At 43.7% G+C, this 5,000-nt stretch overlaps 1 protein-coding gene and 1 pseudogene across 1 annotated transcript in view; both read left to right on the top strand.

Moving 5' to 3' along the window:
• The window catches only part of LOC127251541 (cytochrome c oxidase subunit 3-like), a 3,262-nt gene extending 3,206 nt beyond the window's left edge, over positions 1-56 (top strand). The window contains 1 exon segment of the mRNA XM_051275275.1: positions 1-56. This exon segment is cut by the window's left edge and continues 1,923 nt beyond it. The gene's annotated coding sequence lies outside the window, so the exon portion shown is untranslated.
• A 4,393-nt stretch (positions 57-4,449) lies between these two features.
• Positions 4,450-5,000, top strand: part of LOC127251521 (cytochrome c oxidase subunit 3-like) — a 4,729-nt pseudogene continuing 4,178 nt past the window's right edge.

The raw sequence follows: 5,000 nt of genomic DNA, 5'->3' as shown, positions 1-5,000 counted from the left end.
CCATACGCCTATAACTCCACGACGGGTGATCGGATGTACGTCCCGCGATGGGACAACTTACGAAGGGAAGTGATGAAGGAGTGCCATGACTCGAAGTGGGCCGGCCACCCAGGTATTCATCGTACCCAAGCTTTAATCGAACGTTCTTTCTATTGGCCTAACCTTAGGGAGTCCGTTTGAGCTAGCGACGGGGCAACAACCGATCACGCCCCAAGAGTTGGCGAAGGGATATACGGGAGCGAGCCCACCCGCATACAAGTTTGCAAAGGGAAGCAAACTCACTTAGGCAGCTAGGAGCACACTTAAGGTATTACGCTGAGTGACTGGAACAAAGTAGCTCCATAGGTGAAGGAAGGGGAACCCAGAAAGCAAGTCGAGCCCTGCCCGCCAACCAAAGAGGCAGCTTACTGATGAAGAGCTTTTGGCCGAGTTCTCACCTCTTCTGCAAAAGCACGGCTTCGAGTGTTTAGAACCTTTCCTGCTTGCTTTTATATGTCCGGGGCGTTTCTGAATCCGCTTTGCTTGATGACTGAGCCAACTATAGTAAGTGAATCCGATGTTGTTTTCATTTTCGAGTTTTCAAGTTGGTGAAAGCCTTCAGCACCAGCAACCCTTCTTTATCTAGAGTCCCGTTCTTCGGTTGATAGAAAAAAATGAGGGAGGGCCTATCGTGAGGGGACTCTTCTTTCACGGTAGGCAAAGGTCAAGCGGGATCAGCGGCGGGCTTACCTTTTTTATTCGTTTTTTTATTAGTATTGAATTTCATTGTCCCATAAAGAATTGGGAGAAGCTGGCTTGACGACTCAATGGTGCTATCTCTCGAGACTGGACTCCAAGTCACTGTCTGATTCATTTGACCGATAGGGCTTTTTCAATGAAATGGGATTTGGGGCTGGGCCACTTCTTCCAAGAATTGTGAGTGAATCAAGGGCCTCTCACTTTGTTCGAGCAACTACGTACCTTTGACAAATGACAAACTATTTCAGGCTTTCCGCGATTCTATTATGGCATGACTATGCTGTTATTAGGATTACCCGATGCCCAAAGGTTCATCACGATCGGGCGATCAGGCAATTCGAAACATGAAAATAGAATAACGTATTTTTGATTAATGGCTGACGAACTACTTACTTGTGTTTGGTTATTGCATTAAGATTTCAATCTCGCCTGCAGGCAAGGCATATCTCATCTCGGTGGATCTGGAAAGACAGTCCTACTTCTCCTCTTACGCTTATGCTTCTATTTCAGCGTATTCAGTCTATGTTTATTCTTCTGCCTTTGACTTCTTTTGATGCTTCATAGGATGATGACTCTCACTCCGCTTTATAAAGAGGGTCAAGCTAGCTGAAAGCTCAAATCAATTCCTCCAGACGTCATTACTAAGTAAATTGGAACTTCCTTGCTAACGTTGAGTTGGGAGAAGCCCTTCTGGTAACTTATTGAAGTAGGCAAACCGAACTGGCTGGAAAAGACGAGCAAGGAAATCTTGATTTCCATGGCACAACTTGCCTCGAGCTTCGACGTTCCCTCACGCTTCAACAACAGAACAGACCTTCACTGTCAGGCAACGAAAGGTATTAGTTATTGGATGTGATGATCCTTCCGCATACCGAGTTGCCATCACCTCGGAAAATGTTTATACCGAGGGCGTGGTGTCAGTGCAGAGCTTGATAAGCTAAAGCGGAACAGGAATGATGCTGGCTGATTGGAACTTGGCATTCGGATGTTCTAGCTCATTGAGAAAACATTGATGCCAAACCAAAGGGTATGGTGTCAAGAGTTCAGACCGTCGAATGAATTGTGGCCTGGTGGGAGGACTTGTGTTACGATGCAGCTGGCACCTTGAGGTCTCGTTGCAGAGTGGGCAGCGATCGTTCGGAAAACGAGCATGCGTTCTAATGAGGGAATCAAGATGCTCAACCAGAGTAGATAGGCGAACAGCAGGAAACTCTGATTGTACACTATTTACGACACTACCAAGTGTATACACCATGATAACCTCCAATGAATATTGATTCAAAGCATTTATAAACTAGAATTGATTTTATCCTGGGTTGATATACCCATTTTATAAATGATTTCGCATAGGTTATCTATTTTTTAGAGCGAGCGCGAATTGGATGATGAAACTTACTCTTCTCAGGAAGCTCCTAATCTCACTGGCAGTTTCATCATGTCATTTAGGTGATTGATTCCACTTACATCAGTGTATGTAATACGAATACTAACATCACAGGAAGGAAGTTTTACTATTTTGTAGGGCTGCTCTCTTCTGCGTCGACTGCTATGTGCTAAAGGCTGCGGAATAAGAGCGGTAAGGCTTTCTGGATTCAACCCATCTTTTCTGGGCCTTGAATATTAAGCCCAATCTGTGGTTTTGTCATACAATAAGATCCAATTTGTTTGGACTCGTTAGGTTTGGCCCATTACCTTGAGTTAGGCCGAACGTGTACACCTTTTGTTATGAAGATGTGATCTTATCCACCGATGGGTCTTGTTCTAAGCCCAACCCTCTCGTCTTAGGGGAGGATATCCATAAACCTTCAATCACGGGAACTTCACCTTTTTGGTGGACAACCTATGTTGGGCTTAGTTTCACCCAATTTCTTAACTTGTAGTCTAGGGCTTTGCTTGGCATTGGGCTTCGATATAGCTTGCTTTCCTGGTCTTGCCTCTGCTCTCCTAATTCAGTCTATAGGCTTTGGTTTAGGTTCAATCTTATATATAAGTTTAGCTTAGGTCCATCAATCAATCTCTCATAAACCCCTAAGCTGAATCTATATGGGGCCTTGTGTTAGGCCTAGCTTGTGTAGGCTATCTTTCACCTATGGTTTCACCCATACTTGAAACTCTTGTCATTATCATTAGGCCAAAAATTCCTTGTAACGCTCTATTGGTTTCGGTATAATCAATGAATGTATAGGGGTCCACCTAATCTTTCCGCAGGTACGATCTAGACGACCACATTCCTGTTCGCCCAATTGGGCTAATCAATCCAATGGCTTCGCCCGTTCCAGTCCCCTTATAGAAGGGGATCCTAAACTGGATATTCGGAGCCTATAGATCCCGCGTCGGATTGATCTGACTCCAGCGCCACCCCCACGAAATCTTTTTCTTTGTTTTGGCCAAAATTCAAAGTTTATTTATTTCTCCAAGTCTTTTACTTTTCCCTTTTTCTAGGTTTGCTTCTTGAACTTGAACGACCGGTTGTTGAGTCTTATTCCCCCATATGATCTGAGAAAGCCTCTTCTTCGTAAGAAAGCAAGGGCTAAAGCTCAGGGATGGAAGCCAAAACAAAGCGAAAGAAAACAGCATTCAAAGTGGAATGTTGGTAAGAATCGCCCGCTGAAGCAGGAAGATCTGATCGCTACCCCTGAGTGAGAGGGGGTGTTTTCAGAGCAATCAAAGCAATCACGACGAACGAAAGAGGGCCGGATTCGCAAATGTTTATGGTTCTTTTATGGTTCTAAGGGCAAGTACCTCCTACTAAACGTCCTTATTGAAAACGAAAGCGACACCCCTTGCTGAAATAAGAAAAAATAAAGCAGACCACTTTTTTCCTTGGGCCGTAGAGAATAAGACATCATTTCCCCCGGAAAAGAGGATAAGAATCTGATGTCGAAGAGGGATATAATTTTCCTTCAATTCATTATTGAACCAAGTAGTGGCTCTTTCCCGACCGGATGTTATCTAAATCCCTTAATTAAGGGAAGATTGAAATAATCCCTAAAAGTCTCTGTCCCTGTATCGTCAAACTATTAAGGAAACTTCTTTAATAAGCATAGCTTATAAAAATTGTATAATAGCTAACCAACAGCTTGAAAGCGGACTGCTACAGTACTGATTTGATTTGGATTGCTTTCCTCCAGCTATACTACAGAAGGAATTTCTTTCCCTGGCTTTAGAGGTTTCAGCTTGACTTTGATTTAATTAATTGGGCATTTGTCCCGTCACAAGAATAAGCGGCAACCCCTTCTCTTCCTTAGTCTTAGTGGCACAAGCCTCCTTTTCTATTCATGGGAGCTGTAAAGGGAGAACTCAATTCCATTCTTTTTGAAAGCATAACTTGGGCTGTTGTCGAGCTATCCCTCACCTCGATGAAAATACAGATAAAAGTCTATCTGGCCCTCATAGGAATCGAGGAAAGAAGGATTTTAGCAGCAGGGTAGTTGGAATAGTTCTCCGCTGTTCTAGCTTTAGAGGAAATAGCAAATCCTAGATCACCCTTTTGAACTAAACTCTGGGAATTGATAGATAGCAAGAAGTTACGCCGTCACACTATCTGGTTCAGGAAGTTCTATAGCTTGATTTGATTGGCTAATCCGAACAAAAAAAAGAAACCTAATAAAGGAAAAGGCATTTAGGACATCAATCCCGAGGGGAAGAAAAGAGGCACGAGTGAGATCTCACTTATTAAAGCAAAAGCCATAACCCTAGATGCAAAGATCCATTTTTCTCCTAAGGCTTGGTGAGCACTTAGCTTTGAACTTTGAAATATCAAATAACCATTTGATTTAGAGAAAGTATGCTCCTGGCTTGCCACCCGAAGAAGGGAATTCTATTGAACCTCCGAGACTGATTTGTTTTCCGGTAGTACTAATATGAGTGGGTGCTTTGCCCACTATCTATAAAAAAAACTTGCCCATTGGCTACATTCCGAACACTAATCTTTTACAGCTGCCCGGGATTTGGCCTTGCTCTTCGCCTTACCGAGTTGATAACATCTACACCGGAAACAAGAACTCTACCAACGCTTATTGCCAATAGTTCCTACGTTCACAGCTCAGATTTTTCCAACAGATAGGCCACCGGGATGACAGCCCTAGCCCTGAGAACTCTTATGATGAGGAAATACACCGGTTAGAAGACCAAGAGCAGATAGGGTAAGAGCTGCTACGAAAGCGGTTACCTTTCTAACTTTCCTTCTTACAGGGCACGTCCTACCACAGGGTGCAGCAGTGTGGAAAGAAGGCGAGCTGTTGCTGATGTGATAAAATGCT

Source organism: Andrographis paniculata, unplaced genomic scaffold, assembly GCF_009805555.1.
Source record: "Andrographis paniculata isolate CXL003 unplaced genomic scaffold, ASM980555v1 Contig126END, whole genome shotgun sequence".
Taxonomy (NCBI): Eukaryota; Viridiplantae; Streptophyta; class Magnoliopsida; order Lamiales; family Acanthaceae; genus Andrographis; species Andrographis paniculata.
This window is presented reverse-complemented; position numbering and strand designations above follow the sequence as displayed.